Below are 25,845 nucleotides of genomic sequence, written 5' to 3'. Positions count from 1 at the left end.
TTATTACATATTAATTCCTAAGATCTCACAAGTTTAAAAATTTGGTATGAGAGTGCAATCCCAAAAGAAGCTGTAGGAAATACAAGACAACTTGGTCAAGGCTGTTAACTTAACACAGGGAATTATCTGGTATTTGTCCCAGAATTCATTCTAGTGCAAAGTTTAACCATACACCCAAACACTATTTATTCAGCCCTTTCCTCCAATTAAGAATAGAGATCTGATTAGAAGCTTTCAGTCTGGCTCAGTTTAGGTCTGGCTCATTTGAAAAGTCAAAGCCAAATTAGGCCAATTGTATTTATTACCAGTTCCCCCTAAGGGCAGTGTAACATATGATATTTAAGAATATGCCTTCTAAAAATTAGGCTCCATATATAAAGAGGTGAAAATGTTCTTCACCTACTGCCAGAGGTGAACTGATTGGTGGAAATGGGCTTGTTCATAGTTTGGGAATATTTCCTTTGATTTAATTTCATCTTGTATTTTCTGTCTGATAGATAGACTGTTTGTCTACTGAAAGTTTGTCTTGAGTGGTTTTTGCCCAAGTTGTTTCTTTTCTTCTGGATTAAAGAAGGTGCCCTGGGAGAGGTACCGAGAAATCACAGCATTTTTGTGTTAGGAGTGACTTAGAACATCCTAATTTATTGCTGGGATATGAAGGCCCAGAAAAGTCAAATGACGTAAAGCTCTGTGGTGGCAGAATTTGACCTAGATATTAGGTCTATGAATTCTCAAGGACTTTTTTTACATTATTCTTTAAAATATTCTATATCATTGGAAGAGGGAAAATTATATTCCCCCCAAAAAAAGTTTTTAAAAAAAGGCACATGTATCTTGATCCCTTTCAAATACTAGTATTGCACTTTTTCCATGCATTCTGTGCTTGGAATTAGGAATAAAAATAGTTATGTATAATTCCCGCTTTTCATTTGAAAGGGTCACACTCTAGTAGGGAAATCTATATAAATAGAAGAATTACAATAAACAGGAACAAGGACTGACCTTCAAGAGCCAAGAAAGCTCAGAATTCCCAGAAAAGAACATCAAAACTCTATCTTGAAGATTGAGGAAGAGTTTTCTAGGATTAAAAAAATAAAGTAGGGAAATGCCTAAGGCACATGCAGAACCAGAGTCATGAAGGGTCCTAGCATGTGTACAGAGCAGTGAGATGCTTATGTGGCAGGAATCTTGACAAATGAAGTGTGGAAGGGGTTCAGAAGACGTTTCATTCATCTGCTTGCTAATTGTTTTCAGTCTCTGAAGTTTGTTGTGATGAAATAAAATCATGAATCCCCAAATCCTCCATCGCGTATAGGCTGACAATGAGTACATGAGTTTTTGATATAAGCCAAAGCCGCGCATTTGTTATTGGAGAATGTTTGCCTCTGTATGGCACCTCTAGGCCTAATGAGCTGAGCGAGATCACAGGAAACCACAGAGTCTCCTTCTCCCCCTCTGACCCAGGACTGGCAGGAACAGTTGGTGTCTTGGTCCTCCATCTTCCTTCTTCTCATGCTTGGTACTCAAGGCTTTTCCAATCCAACTTGACCTCTCTAATACCCTTTTTATTTGGGACAGGAAGACAGGGGCAAGAAGATGCTCTGAGCAACCCCTAACATTAGGGCTTGCATCATTTTTGTTAGCTTTTCCACTTCTGAGAGGTAGTGACACTGATGGATTCCATTCCCTCCCTTCCCAATTGATCACTAAAACTTCTATCAAAGTTAATACAGTTAGAACCTACCTGACTGGCTGTTTCCAATCCAGATGAACATTACTTTGGTTAAAATTAAAATAAATTAATTGATTATCAGGTTCTATTCTAACCCAGTATTAAGTAGGAGATCTGTTTCCTTCCCTCCCATTCATTTTGGGCTATCCACATCATATTTTTTTTCTTTTTTCTTCAACATTCTTACTCCTCATTTATTTTGCATCCTGACAGCAGTAACTAAGGGGTCATCTACTCTCATTAGAATGAATGAAATAATCATGGTTTTAATAAAATATAGGTGTAAGTGTAGGATAAAAAGGGAGACACTGATAATTGAATCTCTCAGAGACTAGCAATGTCACCAGCATTCAGCTCCTTTCTTTGAAGATAGTAAAGGGCTCAGGGAATGTTGTTTGAGGAAATGAAGGTCTCAGTCCTTTGGAAGACCTGTCAAAGACGGATGGTATAGTAGATAGCATGAAAATGTTGGTGAAGACAGATTTTTTTGCTTATTTTACTATTGTGAGACTACAAGTTTTTCTAGCTCCTCCTCTTCCTCCTGTTCTGTTTGCAGCATTGCTGCTTCCTTACATCTACTCATGCAATTTAATTTGAGCATTAATTATTAGCTCTTACTCACAGAACTAGTATCTGTTGAGCCTGATGGGGAATGATTATGAAATCCTTCAAAGTTATGACCCTAGCCTTTGAGAAGCTTCTAATTTGATATTCTTTCCTTGACTCATGTTTAGTTTTGCATTCTACCCTTTATCCCTGACACCAAATGTCACCTCATATCCATTTCCATCCCACTGTTGCCCTACAGAAAAACTCTAAGCCAGACATGAATGATAACTTACTATAAAATTCCCAGTGAGGTCATTCTTCATCTTTCATTTTGTTAAATAACTGGAGAACTATTTTAAAAGCTGTCTGGCTGTAACATATAAAACCATTTTGGAAGGATGCTTTTGCAGAGTTATGGCACTGAAATCATTTTTATTAGAACTTCAAGATCTTTGAAAAAGTCTTTTTGTGCATGAGAATATTTAAGGCTTCCATGATATATTAGTAGCTTATATTAAAAAGAAAGCACAATGCCTTATCTCATTTGCCATTTCTAAGTTTGTTTCATAAGTCTGTATCAGATATGCTTTTCTTGAAATGGCTTATAAATGATTTTCTTAGGGAAAAATGTTGGAGGAGCAGGCATATTTTATATTTCTTTACACGTAAGAAAAGCACTTCCTTAATAGTCTTGAGTAGAAATGACATCTTTACTTGTTAGAATAAAGTCTATTTCTTTTATGTTTCATTGTTACTTAATAACCCAATTAGACTTGAAAATAATACTTGTGTAAATAAGTCCTTTTAACTTCTGCACAATAAAATCTTGATTAGCTAGAACAAAACTGACAAGAAATATCAATTTACTAGGATGAATTAAATTATCAGGCAACTTAAAAGTACCTGAAATTTAGAAAGCTATAATAGAACATTTGAGGGGGGAATTGTGCTGAAGGTTATAGTCATCGAATCTGATTCTTTTGCATTTTATATTTTAAAAATCACAAATTAAATATTTAAGTCTTCTGAGATCCTTAAAGCAAATTTTCTTCTGTGCATCAGATTTTTCCTACAAACCAGGAAAGTGGAATAAAATTACAATAGTATAATCAACAAAGAATGAAAGGAAAGCTTTTGATGACTCCTTGGTTAACTGGGGTCAGCATAATTTCTGCTTTTGCTAGAATGTGTTGAAAATAAATACAAGAGGAGCTGATAAGGGAGTTAGTCAAACAGACAAACTAGGACACAGAAGTACAGAGAGAAAGACTTAATGTGGAGGGGGATATTCTTCAAACGTCAATGTCAAACAGTCAATGATGCCATGAAGAGCTTTCACTGCTTCCTTAACAGACTGTGAGACTCTCTGTGATTCCAAACATTTGTGACTCAAAAGACAAGATACAGTGCCTGGCCTCTAGGAATTTATTACTGAATGATGGATAGTGGAGGGAGGTCAGTAATTAGACACATTTGAAATAGCCATCACTAAGTGACTTAACCATGGTGGATGTGTCCACAACGTAAACACACGTGCACTTTGAAGCAGCTGTTATTCATTTGAAAATAGCATTTGTTCCCATCTCAGTTACAATTAGTGTTGCTTCGTTCCACAGAAATAAGGCAATGACATCACATAACAAATGTACAATATTTATATATTATCCTCTTTTTTCACAAAATTATAATATTCTCTTAATTTTTCTGTTTCTGTTAACAGTGTCATTGCCTGTCTAACTAACAAAACTTGAACCTTAAGTTATCTTTATACTCCTGTCACCATCACTCATCCAGTTGGGTTTTGATATCAACAAATCAACCTAATGCTTCCTCTAAATTTCAACTGCAAAGGCCCACCGAGGCCCCTTTTAATCGTTTCCTTACCTCAGACTCCGGAAGCCATTTCCCTATTACTGCAGATACATACTATTAAAGCATAGCTTTGTTTGGATAAATCCATTTCCTGAAAACCCTTAACGGACCAATGCCTTCTGCCAAATAATGTACAAACAAGTCAACTGGGTGTCAAGGCCAACGCAGTAAACCCAGATCTGACTTTCTGACCTTGCGTTCTATGTCTGAGTTAAGTGCTCCCTTTGTGTCTCAAATGTGCATAATTACTCTTCAACCTGCCCCAAACTGTTTGTCTTTTCCTTTCTTATTGACTGTGCTCACAGATGTTGCTTCTCTGACCTCCGTCTCTTCCATTAAACTTTTCTGTCCTTCAGTGCTTAGTTTAAAGATCTTATCTGCTATGCATTCTTGCCTTATCCCCCCATTTCACAAAGACCTTTTCTGTCACTGAGATCTTACAAACTTATCTACCACTGCTGTGATTCTTTATAAATATGGACTTATAGGAGTCACAATATCTATGTGCTACTTGACCGTATCTGTTAACTACATCCTTACAATACCACACTCCTCACAATCTCTATCATCATTTCCCTGGATTGGTACAAGGGCCTCCCTGGTCGGTCTTTCCACTGCCAAGGCATCCCTGCTCCATTATTGTCATTGTATCTCTAAAACATTTTTCTTCAGATCTGACAGCTGTACTGAAATATACAATACATACAAAATGTACTTGAAACCACGCTCAGGGAAATACACGCAGCACATTACTGAAGCAGATGAAGAGAGCCCCCAGTGCACTTTACACCACAGAAATATCTGCTTCAGTTTCTAACTATTTTTCACGCAGAAAGTGACCCCCATTTTTGTTTTGTTTTGTTTCTCGTGAAGTTCTCACTAGCCATCTGTTTAGCCTGTGACCTATTTTATTTCTCAACTTTTCAGTTGAAATGAGAATCAACTTAGAAGCTTATTTAAATGAATGTGTAAAAGCTAAATATGGGGTTGCAGCTGGTTCAGACTTTCTATTGAAATTCTCATGGCTTGGTATAATTTAAGATCTATTTATGTAATTGTCTAGAACCAGGAAAAACAATCAAGGAAGCTGCACATTAGTTACGTCGTTTTGCCGAAGTGAGATAAGTCAAAAGATACTGTCTTTGTCTCCTTGTTTAAAGAATTTAGCTCCAAAATAGTAATCTGACCCACCCACAGATGTGTTTAGATTGACCCTCATGGTGTTGGTTCAAATATTGACTAGAAAAATCCAAAAAAGAATTAGTTGTCACTGTTTACAAACTGGAAAATTTTACATACAAATCCTTATTTCTTTTTTTCTAATCTTTGAAACTTGGAAGATCTGTCAATATTAGCATCTTGAGACGGCATTTCCTCAGCAAACAATGACTGGCTTTTATTGGTAGGTTATTCTCTCTTCAGTTAACTCTGGTACTCATCATTCTAATTTTTTGTTTTTTAATCCTTGCACACTTCACTTATTTTAACTACCTGACAAACTTCTGCAGACGTTTCAGCTTGTAACAATTACTTATCACAATGAGAACCTCTGAAACAAAGAATATGACCAAAATGAACAGTATAAGGAGCTCAATGTGCAATATTAATACCAATTTCAAGCTTATGAATAAATCACTCAAGTGTTGAACAAATTGCAAAGTGAATAAACTAGAAATGCTTTCAGCTACAAGTATAAGAAAATTCAAGTACAGTTGGTTGAAGCAATTGTGAGTTATTCGTTTCACATAAGAAGAGGTCCAGAAGCAGGCAGCTACTGTTTCTTATTTTGTGACCCTACAATGGCTGGGCTGGTATCGCTAAGTGCTCTTATGTTGGTCACCTTGTTGTTATGAAACAGCTACCATAATACCAGGCATCCCATATCTACCCCAAGCAGAGAGGTGAAGGTAATAACAAAAAAAGTGAAGGGCTATTTCAATTATGTTTGCATCTTTTATCAATAAAGCAAAATATTTCCACGAAATCCTACCTAGCTAACTTCAATTAAGGCAAAATCTCTGTTCAGGAGGAAAGAAATTATAATATTCATTTAGGACAATCATAATTTATCCCCTTGAGATGACACAGGGTTTGTCCTCCCTGAGATTAAGGTATCTCCTAGAATTTTCTTAGCACAGACTGTGAGAATGAGCAGGAGAGAGTCGTGTAGGCATTGATCAAAAATCTATCACACAAGACTTCTATGCCCCCCTCAACTTCAAAGGACTTCACTATAAATTTTGTCTTGTACTTTAGGAAGCCTCCTTCCAAAATAACCGTTGTCTCACACTTACAGAATTATTATCAACTCGATCAATATTTTCTGATAAATGAGGCCACTGAGTCGTTTGTTCTGGAAACTTCATACTTTTCATCTTTTATCTTGGATTGAAGTTGACCTTAGCAAGTGATATCTCTGTCGAGGGAGGTGGAAGATTTTCTCAGGCAGTGTTGTTTTAGGATGTAATAAAGTCAGGGGGCAAAAAATTGTTTTGAAAAGCATCTTTATAAATTTAAAGAGCACCATGTAATATGTATATTGAATAATCATTGATAAAAAACGTGATTAGTTCAGAAAAATCAAGATCATTATTTCTAGGCTGGGATGGTGTTAAAGAATGGGTTAATCAGAAAGACAAGGCCGGGAAGACCAAAATTTCTTTATGACTCCAATTTTTTTAAAACATTCTTTGTCCTTTGATTTTTAGCAAGATGGGATTACACAATTAATGCAAAAATTTACTTATACTTAAAATTCCTAGATTTGGCAGCCTGAAATTCAAAATTAGGTTGATCTAGCTGTGATGAATCAAAAAAAGATAAAAAGAATAGAAGACTCTGACCAAAACCTTCTTATAGTTGTTGTTGCCTGGCCTAAGAAATGAACAAATTTAAAGGAATTCACTGTGGCAAAAGCAGTTCACATAAATTTAATGTGAACATGATGTATATTCTTGCATTATTCATGTTATCCTGATATTATCATTTTATATGTAAGTCTGTAGTCATTTGGCTTTCAAAGCATATCCTGTAGATGCCATTGGCCTAATATACTTGGTATAAATTATGAAATTACAGGATAACATTACCATGAACCTTTATATTCAAAAGCAGATTATGTCTTTCCTCATAGCTCTTCTTCTTGCTCTTCTAAATAATATGAAGCCAATATAAATTATATTTGTAAGGGAAGTTTTCATGATTAAAAAGTATATAAACACATATTAACAAATTGTTTTCAAATCTGTAATTGCACACATTTGTAGTTCTTCCTTAAGGAGTGTATAACTTCTTCATTTTAACTTTGGATGGATAAATACAATGGTATATTAAATTAGCATGAAGTATTTTGATTATTGAGTGTAAGACATTTGCATGAGCTTCCTACAAGAAGAGAAGAAAGGATTCTAATAGGATTGAGGCATTGATTAAATACATTATTGAGTAAATTGAAGCTAGTATTTACTAAACAAATGGCATATTTCACTTTGTGCTGAGATTTTTATAGCAAATAATGTATTCTGATTCCTCTATACAGGCCACTCCATAAGCACACGACTTAGATTGCTGACTGGGCTTAGAATGAACTCTTACAGATGCTCCTTTGGCTCAGAAAATTATGTTGGGGTGTGCTTTTCCTTAGATGATTTTTTATTATACCATTCAAGCAACTTCCTAAATAAGCCACTACAAACTGAATTATTCAACATTTCAGGTGGAGTGAGTAGTAGAGAGAACCAGATCCAGGCTACTTTCTTAGCTCTGACCTCTTTCTGTTTCTCTTTCACATACACATGCAGGCACAACAAATGAGCAGCTCTCTCTGGGCCTATAAACATAGTCACTGAAAAGCTTTATCTTGGCTTAATGCCAGTGGTTACTTAAGTGCTGTTCTTCCAAACCTATTATGCTGTCTACCTAGCATTTTGACGTGACATTTGGCAAAACTTTAGGAGTTAAAATTGATCATAATTGCTGAAATTTTATTACCCATGAGAAAATAGGATTTAACTCACAGATATACCCTTACGTGAGTTTACCAAAGAAAAGCAATTGGTGACAAGCGGGTCAAGTTTTTGTTTTCAGTTACGTTATCATTTTTCACCAGAAGACACTCATTTATCATTTTTGAAAAAAGACACCATCAGAGGTGTTATTCCCTGGGTTTACAGTTATAGTAAAGACTAATATTTATTTTTGACCAACAACAATTTGAGCACCTACTGTGTGATGGTGAGATGAAATAAATAAATCGTATATGTATGTCCACAACCCTGCATGACTACATGCATTGATCAGAGTAGACTTAGTCTATACTGTGTTCATAAATCAATCCTGGGCCCAGTGGTAACTGTTGTTAATGGTTCCTCATGGGTTCTTCCAGAATCTTGTCTGTTCGATAAAAACACACATTTAAACACATAGTCTTTTATACAAAGGGGGAGTGTACTGCATGCCTTACTTATATTTAACCATTTTTATCAAATATCTTTATATGAAAAAACACAAATCTGATTCTCTTCTTTGGCATCAAATTATTTTAAAAAATTTCCTTGGTTTGTATTATATCTTTGCCCCTTGTGCAAACCCTGCCTATTTTGCTATATAAATCACTCACTGTGCATCAGACTGAACTCTGTTGAGCTTCTTTCCAAAAACATTCCCATCTAACACAGAGGCATCTCTGACCCTTCAGTTCCCATTGGGTGCTGGGAGAAAATGTCTGATCCCTCCATGAATGTCCAGGTGTCCATGCCTCTGAAACAGAGAGGAGAAGGTGACTGTGCAGGACATCAGTATCTCATTCCTGTCTCCCTTACTGTGGTAACTGATGTTTGATAGAGACATTGATGGGGGAATCTATTCCCAATCAAAAAATCAGAGACAGGAGTAAGTTTGCTCCAAAGGCATTACCTCCTGTCTTATGTACTGTGCTCTACAAATATGGAACATGTGATTATTTTATTTTCTCTTCTGTAAAAACTGTACCCCTAACTCATCCTCAACCTTCTGCTACCTTCTTACATACTAGCCCTTGAGGAAAGAGTGAAAATGCTAACGTTTGGAAGCCTGATGCTGATGAAACGTGTGTCCTTTCTGTTGTGAGTTTGTGTTTGCAGAGGGTGTGGGAAAGATTTCTCTTTCACTTCTGGTTTCTTCAAATGTATTGCCAAGGTGTGTGTTTCTTTCTGTATCTGTTTCCAAGGCACTGCCATTAACATGCACTAACTCTTAAATAATCAGTCGAGAACCTTCAGGATCTTTTACATCCTTGAAGTAGGAAGAATTTCTCTGAGTATTAAAAGCATAACCTAAGGTTAACTTGTAGGTTATTTCTTTCATGTAACTTTAACTCAGTTGTACAAAAGATGAGAAACCTTTGATTAATAGACTGATACTCTTTATAATATTAATATGATTCTGGGAAAAATAAGAAAACTAACTAGAAGGTGAGTAAAGAAGTGCCATTACACTTATGAATGTGCCTTGCTCACCAGTGACCTCAACATCAGAATCCCAATTGTGCACCAAATAAAAGGACTATCAGAATATTTCTGCTCTTAAAAAAAAGGGTTTCACTTTCAAGCATTCATCCTACACATTACACATTCTCATATTGTTGTTTTAGCCAACAGAAAATATAATGCATCCCATATCCATTTCTACAAGGACATTCTGGCTAAATTAGTTTAACCAAGGTGCTAAAATCTAATGTTTTCTCTCCAAAGTAACAAAAGCATTTTAGAGCTACTTTCACTGCCTTGAAATGACTCAAAAATTGATAGAACAGCTTTCTTTTTGCCACTTTATATACTATTACCAAGTTATAAAATGTAAAGCTTGCACAGTCTTGTGATAGAAGCATGTTCATGGCATTTCCAGTGAGGATAATAAGATACTGTGTCACTTGTCCAAGGTCATAGAATGGTGTTAAACTCAAGATTTAAATAATTCTTTTTTCTGACTGCAACGACCATTGTATTTTCACTTTGCTAGGTAAACCATGAAAACCAGTGGCTTTACAATTACAACTTGGAACTACTCCAGAAATTCCACAAACAATAAATTGTATTAATTAAAAGTTAAATTTCACCACATGAAGAACGTGTTTGTGTGTGTGTGTGTGTGTGTGTGTGTGCGTGTGTGCTTAATGGCTTGATGTAATAAAATGCTGTCAGAAGAGTTCTAGTGGGATCACATTTTTTTCCAGCATGTCATTCATGAAGAGAAAAGCAAAAAAAAAAAAAAATGAGATGTTTCTGTATAGCAGCAGGAAGGAAGTTGAAATACCTTTCCAACAAATTACCAAACCAGCTGCCATTTTGATTCTACATAGGACCATCATAGAATTATCCATCACTGAGAATTTTTCCGTCAAGAACCCCGCCTTTCGTCTCTATAGAGACTGCAAATTGAAACACTGCCTCATTCAGAATCTTCTCTATTGCCCTAAACCTGACTTCTTGCAATTGCCCTTCTCAATTCCATAAGAAACTCCATTCCTAGGGTATAATTCTGTATAATCCACTAACCTGGATTTAAGATTTGTGGACATAGTGTAGAAATACTCAGAGATGCCCTGAATATTTTTTCCAGATGTTCTTGAGGGCACAGATCCATCATGGGTTATAAGGCCTTTGGGGAAGAAAAATGGATCAAGGTCAAAGAGAAAAGAGAATGCCCTGCTCCCATTTGTCACTGATTCTGAAATGCAGAGGCTTATACTTGGGTAGGCATTTTCAGGCGTTGAGAGGACTTTGGGGATTTTATTTACTGTGGAGTTTTTAAACTGTCAAATGCAAGATTAATGCTCAAAAGGAGGAAGCAGCATTGTCTCGTGAAAAAAGCATGCGTTTAGAGACTTAGAGGTCAGATGTTACTGGGTTTGCTCTTCCTCTCTGTCACTTAGTACCTGTGGGAACTTGGACAAGTTGCTTAAATGAAGATGCTAATGTATTTATAAGACATTGTATTGTATACATTATATATACATTATACTCTGTGTGCATGTATGAGTGGAGGGGTTTCTCCAAGAAGCAGAGCCAAGAAGAAATTAGACATGCAAGAGGCTTATTAAGGAAAAGCCTGGGAAAAAACATGAAAGTGTAGAAGTACACAGAGAGAGTCCTAGACCTCGTACAGATTTGATGCTTGTAGAAGTAAAGGGGCAGTGAAGGAGGTCAGGAATTATCTCAGACTGTAGAGGGGACCTAAGAAATTCTCAGACAGGATTGTCTTAGGGATCCCCTGAGCCAAAGTTGCCCCTCAGGGAATTCTGCCTCCTGCAGGAATGGGCTTAGTCTCTTGTACCCTCCTGAGAACATCCCTCAAGGAACGTGGCCTCGGTGTGAACTTGACAGTGGATCCAGCGGGGCAGCATAATGGGACTCCTAATCCAGTCTACTTCCTCAGCAGGGTCTCTGGAGGGAGATCCAAGTGGATCATCTCCGTGTACTATGGTGTGTGAGCTAGAAGTTGCACAAATAATTTAGGACAGTGAGAGACAATAGCTTTGTACATTATAAGAATTACTGTCTTTATTGAATAATGGTAGGGGCAGCTATTAATGAGAATCATCAGTCAGAGATTTTCAAATTTTAGGGTACGTAAGAGTACCCTTCAGGGTCTGGCTGAAAATGCTGGTCCCACTCTCAGAAATTACGATTCAGTGGATAGGTAGTGAGGAGGAACAATGTACTTTATGTGTGTGTATGTGTGTTTTCTAACTTTATTTTACTTTGAATTTTTTCACAGCTTTTTTCCCCCCCCAATATTATTGACTATATCTCCATGCTGTGTATTTTGTCCCCGTGACATTTATTTCATAACTGGAAATTTGTAACTCAATCTCCCTCACCTATTTTATTCTTCCCTCCATCTCCCTTCTAACTGGCAACCCCCAGTTTGCTCTCTGTATATATGAGTCTGTTGTTGTTTTGTTATGTTTGTCCATTTGTTTTGTTTTAGATTCCACATAGGAGTGAAATCATATGGTATTTGTCTATCTCCAATTTATTTCACTTAGCATGGTAAGGTCCATACATGTTGTTGCAAATGGCAAGATTTTATTCTTTCATATGGCTGAGTAATATTCCATTATATATATTATGTTTTATATATATATATCTATATGTGTCACATCGTTTTCATTAATCTGTCAATAGAAACTTAGGGTGTTTCTGTATGTTGGCAATTGTAAATAATGCTACAGGAAATATAAGGGTGCATGTATCTTTTCAGCTGAAGGTTTTTTCTTTGCATAAATAACCAGAAGTGGAAATGCTAAATATTTGGTGGTTCTTTATAATTTAATTGTTTGAGGAAACTCCATACTCTTTTCTGTATCAATTTACATTTCCACCTACAGTGTAAAAGTAATCCCTTTTCTCTGCTTCCTTGTCAGCACTTGTTATTTGTTGTCTTTTTTTTTTTAAATAGCAATTCTGACAGGTGTGAGGTATCTCATTGTGGTTTTGATTTGCATTTTCCTAATGATTAGTAATGTTGAGCATCTTTTCATGTATCTGTTGGCCATCTATGTCTTACTTGGAAAAATGTCTATTCAGGTCCTCTGTTTTTGTTTTTTTTTTGAGATTCCAGGAGATTTTATTGAAGTATAGTCAGTTTACAATGCTGGGCCAATTTCTAGTATACAGTATAATGTTTTAGCATTACATATACATATACATATATATTCATTTTCATACTTTTTCATTGTAGGTTACTACAATATATTGAATATAGTTTCCTATGCTATACAGTATAAACTTGTTTATTTTATATATAGTAGTTAGTATCTGCAAATTTCAAACTCTTAATTTATCTTTTCCCATCCTCTTTCCCCCTGGTAACCATAAGTTTTTGTCTGTGTTTGTGAGTCTATTTCTGCTATGTAAATAAGTTCACATGTGAAAAATGTCTGTTAAGGTCCTCTGTTCATTTTTTAAATCCAGTCATTTTGTTTTCTTTTGTTTTTGATGTTGAGTTGTATGAGTTCTTTGTGTACTTTGGATATTAACCTCTTATCAGATATATTGTTTGTCAATATATTTTCTCATTCAGTAGGTTGCCTTTTTGTTTTGTGATAGTTTTTCTTCCTGCGCAAACCATTTTAATTACATATAGTCCCATTTGTTTATTTTTCTGTATGTTTCTTGTGCTTTGAAGAGACAAATCTAAAGAAATACTGCTAAAAGTGATGTCAGAGGATGTACTGTTTATATTTTCTTGTAAGAGTTTTATGGTTTCATATCTTACATTTAAATATTTAATTCATTTTGAGGTTTTTTTTTTTTTTGTATGTGGTATGAAAAAGTAGTCCACTTTGATTCTTTTGTATGTAGCTGTCCAGTTTTCCCAACACCATCTATTAAAGAAGCTGTGTTTTCCCCAATGTATGTTTTTGACAACTTTGTTGTAGATTGATGGACCACATAATTGTGAGTTTATTTCTGGGTTCTGTATTCTGTTCCATCGATATATGTGTCTGTTTTTGTGCCAGCACCATGCTGTTTTGATTATTGTAGCTTTGTAGTATAGTTTGAAATCTGGAAGTGTGATACCTTCAGTTTTGTTCTTCTGTTTCAAAACTGTTTTGTCTGTTAGGGGTCTTTGTGTTTCCATACAAATTTTAGAATATTTGTTCTAGTTCTATTAAAAAGGCCATTTGTATTTTGATAGGAATTGTAATATATATCTAAATTGACTAGGAAATTATGATCATTTTAATAATCTTTCTTTTTCTAAATCATGAGAATAGTGTATCTTTCCCTTTGTTTGGGCTATCTTCAATTCCTTTTTTCAATATCTTATAGTTTTCAGAGTACAGATCTCCTATTTCCTTACTTGGTTAGATTTATTCCTAAATATTTTATTCTTTTTGATGGAATTGTAAATGGGATTATTTTATTAATTTCTCTTTCTAGTTGTTCATTTAAAACAACAGTGTTTAAAAACAACAGATTTCTGGGTATTAATTTTACATTCTACAGCTTTACTGAATTCATTTGTTAGCTATAATAGTTTTAATGGTGTTATCTTTAGGATTTTCTATATATAGTATCATGTCATCAGCAAACAGTGACAGTTTCACCTTTTTTTCTAATTTGGATTTCTTCTATTCCTTTTTACTGTCTGATTGTTGAGTCTAGGATTTCCAATACTATGTTACATAGAAATGGTGACATTGGTATCCTTGTCTTATTCTTAGAGGAAAGGCTTAAGCTCTTCACCATTGAGTAGCTGTGGGCTTGTCATATATGGTCTTCTTATGTTGAGATAGGTTCTCTCTATACCCACTTTGTTGAGAGTTTTTATCATAAATGGTTGTTAAATTTTATCAAAGGATTTTTCTGCATCTATTGAAATGGTCATATGATTTGTATTCTTCAGTTTGTTAATGTGGTATATCACACTGAATGATTTGCAGACATTGAGCCATCCTTGCATCTCTGAGATAAATTTCTCTTTGTCATGTTGTATGATCCTTTTATTGTATTGCTCATTCAATTTACTACTATTTTGTTGAAAATTTTTGCATCTATGTTTATTAGTTATACTGGCCTGCAGTTTCCTTTCTTTGTGTTCTCTTTGTCTGATTTGGGGCAGGGTGATGCTGGCCTTGTAAAATGAGTTCAGAAATGCCCTGACAACCCTGCATTTTTACTCTCCTCCACACTTAAATATTTTTGATATCATATTTTACACCTTTTTGTTTTGTGTATCCCTTAACTACTTATTGAGGGTATAGATTATTTTGCTTCTTTTGTCTCCTAAATTTCCTACTAGCTTTATACATGGCTTATCTAATGCATTTGCTGTATATTTGTGTTTAACATTGTGATTTCTTTAAAATAACTTTTGTATGTCTTATTGTGGTCTTTTCTTTCCCACTTGGAGAAGTCTCTTTAATATTTCTTGGACAGCTGGTTTAGTGGTGTTGAACTCTTTGAGCTTCTGCTTGTCTGTAAAACATTCGTCTTTCATTCAGATCTGAATGATAGCCTTGCCTGGTAGAGTATTCTTGGTGGTGGTGGTGGTTGTTGTTGTTGTTTTCATCACTTGAAATATATCTTGTTACTCCCTTTTTGCCTGCATAGTTTCTTCTGAAAAGTTAGTTGTTTATCTTATGGAAGTTCCCTTGTACTTAGCTAGTTGCTTTTCCCTTGCTGCTTTTAAGATTCTATCTTTATCTTAATTTTTGCTGTTCTAATTAAAATGTGTCTTGGTGTGGACCTCTTTGGGTTGATCTTGTTTGGGACTCTCTGTGTTCCCTGGACCTGGATGCCTGTTTCCTTTCCTAAGTTAGGGAAGTGTTTAGCTAATACCACTTCAGATAAGTTTTATGCCTCTTCTCTTCCTCTTCTGTTCCTGGGACCCGTATAGTGCAAATGTTAGTATGCTTGATGTTATACCAGAGATCTCTTAAACTATGCTAATTTAAAAATTCTTTTTTCTTTCTTTATTTTCTTTTTGTTCTGTTTAAGTGATTTCTAGGACTCTGCCTTCCAGTTCACTGATGTGTTCCTCTGTATCATGTTTACTGTTGATTCCTTCTAGTGTATTTTTAAAATTTCAGCTATTATTTAGCTCTATTTGATTCTTTTTTATATTTTTCTATTTTTTGTTAAGCTTTTCACTGTGTTGATCAATTCTTCTCTTGAGTTTGTTGGGTATCTTTATGACTATGGACTCTTTATTGGGTAAATTGCTTAACTTTACTTCACTTAGTTCTTCTGGTGTTTTATCTTGTTCCTTCATTTGGAACATACTCCCTTGTCATCTCCTTTTGCCTAATTGTCTGTTTTTATTTGTATATATTAGGTTTAGTGCTTCCTGATCTTGGAAAAGTAGCCTTCTGTAGAGTATGCCCTATGGGTCCTACATCCCTCTTGTAACCAGTTATACGCTCTAGAGGCTAAGTGGGTTATGTGGTCCCTTCTCTTGTGGCAGGGCCAACTAATGTGGGTGAGCTCATTGATAGGGCTTGACTCAGGCCTGGCTGGCTGCCATGTCCTGCCTCATATAGTAGCTGCCAGCCCTCTGGAGGGCGAGACTGGGTCCCAGCACAGCTGGCCACACAGCCCAGGGAGTCCCAGGCCTGTGCTGGCCTACCTGTGGATGGGGACAGGTCCTTGACAGCTGGATGTGGGTCTCAGGAATTCCAGTGGATGGTTCTTACTGATTGGTGGACACATAAGCCCCCAGCACTAATAGACTAGTGAGAGGACTCTAAAATGCCCCTTGCCATCACCAGTGTCCATGTGTTCAAATGAGCTCCCCCAAATGGCTGCCTTTAACATCTGTTTTTGCAGGAGTGTCCCATTTACTTCCTGCCTCTCTGAGAGTCTCTCCAAAATCAACTAGTAGATCTGACCCAGACTCCTTTCAAATTACTTCCTCTGCACTTGATCTTGGAGACTATGAGGTTTTGCATTAGCCCTTTAAGAGTGGATTCTCTGTTTCCTATAGCCCTCCAGCTCTCCTGTTTGCCAGCCCCGCTGGCCTTCAAAGCCACTTGTTCTGGAGGCTTGTATTCCCGGTGCAGGGCCCCAGGCTGGGGAGCCTGCTTTGGGGCTCAGACCTCTCACTCTTTGGAGAGAACCCCTACAATTATGATTATCCTCCTGTCTGTGGGCTGTCCATCTAGGGGTGTGGTTCTTGTTTGTATCATGTCTTTGTTCCTTCTACCCATCTCATTGAGGTTCCTTCTTTATATCATTAGTTGTGGAATTTTTTTTCTGCTAGTCTTTAGGTTATTCTCATCAAGAGTTGCTCTATAAAATGTTGTGATTTTGGTATGCTCATGGGAGAATGTGAGCTCAAGGTCTTCTTACTCTACCATCTTGGCCACCTCAATGGTGTGCATTTTTAACAAACAACCAAGGAATTCTGATGTTTGTTTACCGTAGTCTGAAAAACACTGACCTATACCTAAGTCATATAGAATATATAAAACTACATTGATTCTTCAATACCCTGTTAAGATCGGATAAGTTAGGTTTTTATATTTTAAAAATCTACTTTGGGAAATTAAGAGTTATTTTTATTTATCCAAAAAATTGTAATTGGTGTATGATATCATACAACTGAGGCATCAATAAGTTAGTAATTTTTATGGAAGTTCACAAAGACAGAAGAAACTAACAGCCATTTGGAGGACTTCATTTTCCTTTCTCAGCTAGTATCTCTCTGCTAGCCTAAGTGCCATTATCTACTTTAATCATAATGAATCACTGCATTTGTGAATGACAGGTACTTACTTATGCAGATGGATTGCCCACACTGAGCTAGTTTAGTTGATCAAGCTTTCCAGGTCAAGTAGGGCATTTCCCTAGATAAGACTAAGAAACAAGATAAATTTCTTGGGAGATGAAGAGAAAATCATTAGAGTATATCATTCTATTTGGAATTTCAAGTAGTATCTTTATCCTTAAATTGTTCCTCAGTTATTGGTCAGATTTACTATAAACATTCTTTCTTGGAATATTCATTATCTTATTGAACTCTTATCATTTTCCTGTTGTTCAACCTCACAAAAAATGTACTGAAATGGGATAAATATTCCAATGGAAATATGAACATTATGTGAAAGGCAGGTTCAGTATAAATGTAAATTGCTTTATAAAAACATAGCAGTAGTCTAAAAGAGACTAATTTAATGTGAACAAAACATGTTAAAGTGACTTTTAATGTTAATGTATCTATAATTTTTCACTAGCTTGAAAATAGTAATTAGTGACAAAGTTATAATTTTATGACAATACTCTGCTTAGTTTGAGATCATTGAATGACCTAATAGAGGTCATTCTTATTTGTTTTATGGTTTCATTTCTAATTTACAAACTTGAATAAGACTGCTTTCTTGGTGCTTAAGTTAATCTAGTGTAATATAAATGATGTTAAAATGACAGAATGGTACATTAGACTTCATTTCATTTTCCATTAAAAATTTAAATTATAGTTTGTGACTTGCGTTTTTGTTTTTATAACTGCCTGAAAAGAATCACACGTCTATTTTCCAAATGATGTGCAACCTAGTAGAGGACCCCTATGAACTTTTCAACTGCAGTGCTCAGACAGTATCCTGAAATTTATTTTATATGTAATAAGATCAAATGAGGATGATGGGAAAACCATTAAATAAATATTATAATTTGTTAAAACATTTTAAGTTCTTGTGCAAAACCTTATACCAAATAATTTCTAATATTCTTAATGGCTTTGTGGTGATTCTCTGTTAGACATGATGTGTGCAAACGGTGCACTGTTACATGGTTTTGGAGTCCTGACTTTGATCTACCTATGAGCATATATTCATGAATCTAAAAAGAAAAGTCCTTCATTCCATGTCTACTGATCAGGTCTGTCTGCTTTGAATTCTCTCTCTTAGGCTTGAGGTCTCTATTCAAAGAATTCATTGCTGCAAAAGGGTTCACAATGTCTTCTTGCTTCTCAAGATAGCAAGACAAGCTACCAGTTGTCTTGTTGGCAATGTATTTACAGTCTTCAAGATTGTGTTGTTGTTGCCAAGTACCTAAAAAGAAGTGCTCACAGAGATCTAGCCCCTACAGGTAGTTCCTGTTTAGAATAATATATTCCCTAACTATCTAACCTCATCCCAAATATGCAAGTGGTATGACCTGCTGAGACATTGGGTTATATAGAAAAAAATCAAGCAAAATGACACCTGATCATTCAAAAGAAACAGCAAATAAGAATGGATATTTTAGGTTCATTATTAACTTTATCTTACCATGGTCATTATGCCATTTACTCTTCCATTCTAAAATTACTGGAATGTCTTAAAATGGATTACCAGACCACCTTTGAGTCAGTGATCTTTGTGTCTCATAATGTGGGCACCTCTGTTCATTTCGACATTACCTCCACCCCATGCATCCTAGTAAAGTGAACAGAAGAAAGAGCAGGCCATCCATGGAGGCAGTTCTTTCTAGAGCAAAGAGTATACAGGTTTCAGTGTTTTGTTCTTTATAACAGGAACCCTAAAGAAACTAGCCCATTACTTACACTGAGCTGATAGAAGATGCCTACTGAAATCTCAGGGGTGAAAGGACTAACCTACTAACAAGTTATAGAATTTGCTTACTGAAATCTCAAGGGCAGAAGGACTAACTCATTGACAAGTTAGCATGTCCAAAAACAGTGGGAATATTTATTTACACATTACTTTGAGGGAATTTCGATAATTTTATGAAAAAGTTATTCTAGCATGTAAAAGAAGTAAGTATTTAAATGAAGGAATATATTAGAGAAATAGTTATTTCATATAACATAAAGCATTCTTAGAACAAAATCATTAAACTACTTGACATAATAAAGAACAATTATCTAAAATTTGCAGTGGGTATTAAATTTCCTTATGAAAAGAATATACAAACACATACTATTGATCTCTTTTTCAATCTCAATCTTCTGAAGTTTTTTTTAAAATTTTTTATTGATTTATAATCATTTTACAATGTTGTGTCAAATTCCAGTGTAGAGCACAGTTTTTCAGTTACACATAAACATATATATTCATTGTCACATTTTTTTCTCTGTGAGCTACCGTAAGATCTTGTATATATTTCCCTGTGCTATACAGTATAATCTTGTTTATCTGTTCTACATTTTTGAAATCCCAGTCTATCCCTTCCCACCCCCCACCCCCTTGGCAACCACGAGATTGCATTCTATGTCTATGAGTCTATTTCTGTTTTGTATTTATGCTTTGTTTGAATCTTCTGAAGTTTTGAGGGGAATAATTTGGAAAAAAAATGTTTATATATCAGCTGTTACATTTTGGGGTTGAAATATATGCTCTCAATCAATATGACACTTCTTAACCTTCCCCAAAACAAAACAAAAGCTACTTCTGTGGTGTCTTTAGAATTACTTTTCTTTGATCTCCCAAACTGTTCTATCTTTAAGTGTTCTCTGAATATATTCTTCATTTTCTTCCTTCCGAAATCTGACAGTTGTTTGTTGAAAACACAATCTCTAAAGCTTCTGTAGGGAACAACACTTCTTTCTTCCATTCTGCATGGGTTATAGAGCCAGGATGTAGAGTAGATATTTTATCAGCTCCTTATTTCCCCTTCAAAATCATTCCTCATCTTTCCTCTTTCAAGAACTCAGATTTTTGAAAACTCAAGTCACAAATCTATGTACATCTCTCCTCATAGTAATTATCTACCAATATATTTGTCATTCACTGCCATTTATTTATGGCGTTAGATTCTGTCTCTTCTCTTCATCTCTTTTCTACTTGACCTCAACATCAAAATGCTTTAAAACCTTAGACATTAATCTCTTGATATATTTGCTTCCAGAATCTTTTTCTCTCCCCTACTTCGGGTTATTATTTCAAGGTTCAGACACTACACTTATTTATCACCATTGGCAGCAACCCTCTATGATCAACCATGACTCAAAAAAATTCCATACTCTAACATTTTTTACCCCTTTAAATTATCCTCCCATTGTTAATTGTTTCTATTCCTTTTTTACTCTCCATCATCTCCTTCTGTTCTCACCTCTCTCTTTAATTAGCATAGATTCCAAAGTCCAAAATAATAACTATGTCGTTGCTGGGAACCTTTATTATTTTGTCTCTGTCTTGCTGAATCATAGTCATCTTTCAGATCTGGGTTTTATTTAATCATTTACTTAGTTTCACCTTAACATTTCTCCAAATGCAAACCCATTTCACTGAACAGAATTCAATTCCCCACTTTCTAAGTTTATTTCATACCTTCTATTGTCTACAAATTTTAAATTGTTTTCCTAAAGTGACTTATGAATAGTCAAATAAGTTTCATAGTTGACAATTTCAACTCATTACTACTCGATGACCATCAAGAAGCTGAGTGATCAGAAATAAGTTAATAAAATCTTCCATCATTAATGTATGAAGTCAGTTTCCTATCTCTCTTTCTGTATGACAGACATTCATGCATAGAGTCATGAAATATTCAACTATCTTTTCTTGAATATAATATGTGAGTATGTATCAAACTAACTTATGCCTCTTTCAATGAACATTGTAAGTAAAACATGAAAACATAGAATAATCACCTCTTAAGCATGTTAACCGATTATAAAACTCATGTGAACTTTGACATTATGACTGTTGCTGAAGCAGGTACTGTTTGTATTTCATTATGCCCCTCAGCATTTTTCCTATTTGTGACTCATGATAGATGTCTTCAGTATGTTTATCTGAAAAGTATGTTTTATTTGCCAGTAAAACTATTTAGTCTATATCAGAGTTCTAAGATGGTGACTCTACAAAAGTCTGATCTTATGTTTTTTAAGTTATTTTAGTATATAGCTAAAAGAAATAATGTATCATATGTCTTCTGATAGGAAAAAGCAAAAGACTTCTCAAAGCCAAGACAGCAGCTATAATCAAATGAGAATATGGAAAGGCAAATAAATAGGACAAGAGACTCACTTAAGCTTTAAGGACATTTATAAACTGAAAGTGAAGGAATGGAAAAGATATTTCATGCAAATAGAAACCAAAAGAGAAGAGGGGTAGCTATACTTATTTTATACTAAATGGACTTTAAGTCAAGAGCTATAATGAGAGACAAAACCTGTAATGAGAGACAAAAATGAAAGTGTCAATTCATCAAGAGGATATAACAATTTTAAATATATATGAACCCAGTATCGGAGGACCTAAATCCATTAAATAATTATTAACATATCTGTAGGCAAAATTAGACAGCAATGCAATAATGGTAGCAGTCTTCAGTATCTCACTTTCAACAATAAGTAAATCATTCAGACAGAAAATCAATAAGGAAATAATGGACTTGAACTATACTTTAAACCAAATGGACCTAACAGACATATACAAAATATTCTATCAAAAAAATACACATTTTTCTCAAATGTACATGGAACATTCTCTAGTACAGGTCATAGGTTAGGCCACAAAACAAGTGTTAACAAATTTAAGAAGATTGAAATCATACCAAGTGTTTTTTCTGATCACAGTGGTAATACACTAGAAGTAAATAACAGGAGGAAAGATGAAAAAGTCACAAATATGTGGAAATTAAACAACAATATATATGAATAACCCAGGGTCAAAAAAAGATATCAAAAAAATAAAAAATATTCTGAGACAAATGAAAATGAAAGCACATCATACCAAAACTTATGGGATGGAACAAAGTAAGTTCTAAGAAAGAACTTCATAGGATAAATGTCTAAGGAAAAAGAAAGATTGCAAATAAACAAACTAATCTTACCCCTCAAGAGTCTAGAAAAAGAAGAACAAACAACCCAAGGTTAGCAGAAGGAAAGAAATAACAAATACCAGAGCGAAAATAAACAAAAGTTAAGAAAACAATAGAAAAGATCAATGAAACTAAAGCTGTTTTATTTTTTAAAGCTAAACAAAATTGACAAGACTTTATCTAGGTAAAGAAAAAAAGGGAGGTGTCTAAGTTAATAAAATTATGAATTAAAGAGGAGATATCACAGCTGATACCACAGGAAATACAAAGGATCATAAGAGACTACTGTGAACAACTGCACACCAACAAATTTGATAACTTAGAAGAAATGAATGGATTGCTAGACACAAACAACTTACTAAAGCTAATGAATTAGTAACAAAACCTGAGCAGACTAATCATGAGTAGAGATTAAATCAGTAATCAAAAATCTCCCAACCGATAAAAATCCAGGACCAGATAGCTTCACTGGTGAATTCTACCAGATACTTAAAGAAAATGAGTATCAATCCATCTCAATTAAATGTAAGGCCTGAAACCATAAACTCCTGGAAGAAAACATAGGTGAAAAGACCTTGACAAAGGTCTTGGCAGTGATTTCTTAGAAAGAACACCGAAAGTCCAAGCAACACAAGTTAAAATAAGTAACTGGGACTACATCAAACTAAAGAACTTCTGCAGAACAAAGATAATAATCAGTAAAATAAGTCAAACCAGAGAATAGGAGAAAATATTTGAAAACCTATATTTGATAAAGGGTTAATATTCAAATAATTTTTTTTTAAAAAAACTCATGCAGTTCAATAGCAAAATGGCCAATAATCTAATTTCAAAATCGGTAAAGGGCCTGAATTGACATTTTTCCAAAGAAGTCATTCAGATTGCCAGTAGGTATTGACAAGGTATTCAGCATCACTAATCAGCAGGGAAATACTAATCAAAACCGCAATGAGCTATCACCTCACACCTGTTAGGATAACTAGTATCAAAAAGCAAGAGATAACAAGTGTTGGCAAGGATGTGGAGAAGAGGGAACCCTTTCACACTGTTGATGGGAATGTAAATTGGCACAGACCTTAATGCAAATTATATGTTTGTTTCTAACAAAATTAAAAATATAACTACCCTATGATCCACTAATCCCACTTCTGAGCATGTAACTATCCTCTGTTTTTCTAAAGTTAACACCACTTCACTTTTTAAAAAGACCTACATTAGTACCTGTTTTTGCTCATCTAAAGAAACTTGAAGAAGATTTTTGCTTTTATGAACGGTGAGAAGCACAAATAACATTCAGGGTTCGTTTTGCAGTGAGCCATTATAGAGGCCCCCCCCCGAACAGTGGCAGTGGCACTGCTAGGCTCCTTCTACACTCAGCATCTCAGCACCAAGCCACCATCCCTCTGAGCTGTGCCTGTGAGCATTTGTGCTTTATACAGATTTATATTTTACATCCCTTAGCAAGATGTGTCCCAAGGTAATTGCTCCTTTATTTTAGACTGAGGAAAGATTTCATAGGAACACTCATCTTTCAGATAGGGTGAGAAAACCTGTATCTTGAAAGGAAACAAAATCACCGTCTGAAAGCGGTATCCGTACACCTATGCTTATTTCAGCATTATTCATCGTAGCCACGATTTAAAAACAACCTGGATGTCTCTTAACAGATGAATGAATGGATAAAGAAAATGTAGTGTGTTTACACACGTGCACGTGCACGCACGCGCGCGCACACACACACACACACACACAGGAATATCATTCAGCCATGAGGAATAAAGAAATCCTGTCACTTGAGACAATATGATGGACCTTGAGGTCGTTGTGCTAAGTGAGATAAACCAGACATTGGATGACAGATACTGCATGTTATCACCTGTGTGCTGAATCTAAAAATCCAAATTCATAGAAACAGACAATGAAACAATGGGTGTCAGGTGCTGGGTTTTAGGGGAAATGGTGAGACTTTGGTTACAGGGTACAAACTTTCATTCATAAAAAGAATCAGTTTTGAAGATCTAATGTACAACATGGTGATTATAGTTAATATTTCTGAATTGTGTACTTGAAAGATGATGAGAGTAGGTCTTAAGTCTAACCATAAAGAGGTCTAACCACAAAAAGAAAAAAATAAAATTAACTATATGAAGTAATTCATATGTTAATTATCTTCATCTTGGTAATCATTTCACAATATATATTTATACCAAATTACCATGTTGTACACTTTAAACAGATACAACCACATTTGTTAATTATCCCTCAAAAATAGAAAAAATATAAAATTGAAAAATTGAAATAATAAAAAAGAAGGTATGTTTCTGTTACAGGTATGATCAGTGACGTGGAAAAGATCCTGGCTTTTTGGCCAGATAGGTGTCCAAATTTTGTCTCTACCAGTTAATGCTTGTGTATTAGTGTAAAAAACACTAAATCTCTCTCAGATAATTTTTTAAAAGCCACAGAATCTGAAATATAATAGGTACTTGAATCAAGTTGGTTTCTCTTTCTTTTCCTGATCCTAAGTATTGTTAAAAGTTATTTCTGAGATAGAATCAGTTTCATAATTTAAATCATAAAATGCTTGAGACATTTTTGAGAGAAAACAGCGAATTTCAGGAGGCTACAGGAAAATATCTGAATCATATCGATTGGGAAGAATGTGCCCAAGCCTTTGTATGGGTGGGAGAGCGGGAACAAGAGTACAGATTTTCTCTAAAATCAAGTGATCCAACCAGAAATTCTAAGGTGGTGAAATAAAGCTCCCTTCTGTATTCAAATTTCTATCTGAATGCTAAGATAGACATATTATATATGTTTGTTTTTATAATTTCTAGACGTAGTCCTTGACAAAATTTTTAAATAAGTAAAGTTTATATTTATTCATTTACCTTTCAACTATTTGCTCTTTCTTCCTGACTCCAAGTGTCTTCTGTGCCCCCTTCTGGAAACTTCTTTCAGTAACTTTTTGGAACATAAATTGTTTTTGTTTAAAAATACAGAGGCTTCAGTATCCAAATAAATCATCTTCATTCATGGAAAAACATGGGACAGAGTGCATCTAATTAAGTGAGGTCTCTAATAATTTTCACTCAGATTTTATCATGTACACATTTGTGTGTTTTTAATTGGCTTTTAAATGATTTTCTTTGGATTCTACTGAACTTCATGTTCAGGTAGAAAATTATGACAATAAAACTCATTTAAAGATAAACCACTAATAACTGTTAACATAGAGAACATTCTTCCAGAGTATTTTCCATATGCAAATATGCTTTCCCTTGAATAGAATCACGTTACTTATGCTAATTTATACCCAGATGCTTTTTTTATTTTTTAAATATCACAGAAAGATTTCTATGTCAATATATATATATGTGTCATTGTGTTGTTTTTTTCTAATGACCTTGTAATATTCCAGGATATAAGTGTACCTCT

General features: G+C 34.9%; 1 protein-coding gene across 9 annotated transcripts in view; it reads left to right on the top strand.

Annotated features, from left to right (window-relative positions):
• DPP10 (dipeptidyl peptidase like 10) overlaps positions 1-25,845 on the top strand; it is a 725,696-nt gene that overhangs the window by 486,896 nt on the left and 212,955 nt on the right. The gene's annotated exons all lie outside the window — the stretch shown is intronic.

Source organism: Vicugna pacos, chromosome 5 (genome assembly GCF_048564905.1).
Source record: "Vicugna pacos chromosome 5, VicPac4, whole genome shotgun sequence".
Classification (NCBI taxonomy): domain Eukaryota; kingdom Metazoa; phylum Chordata; class Mammalia; order Artiodactyla; family Camelidae; genus Vicugna; species Vicugna pacos.
The sequence above is the reverse complement of the archived record's forward strand: the minus strand, read 5'-3'. Positions and strand labels throughout refer to the sequence as shown.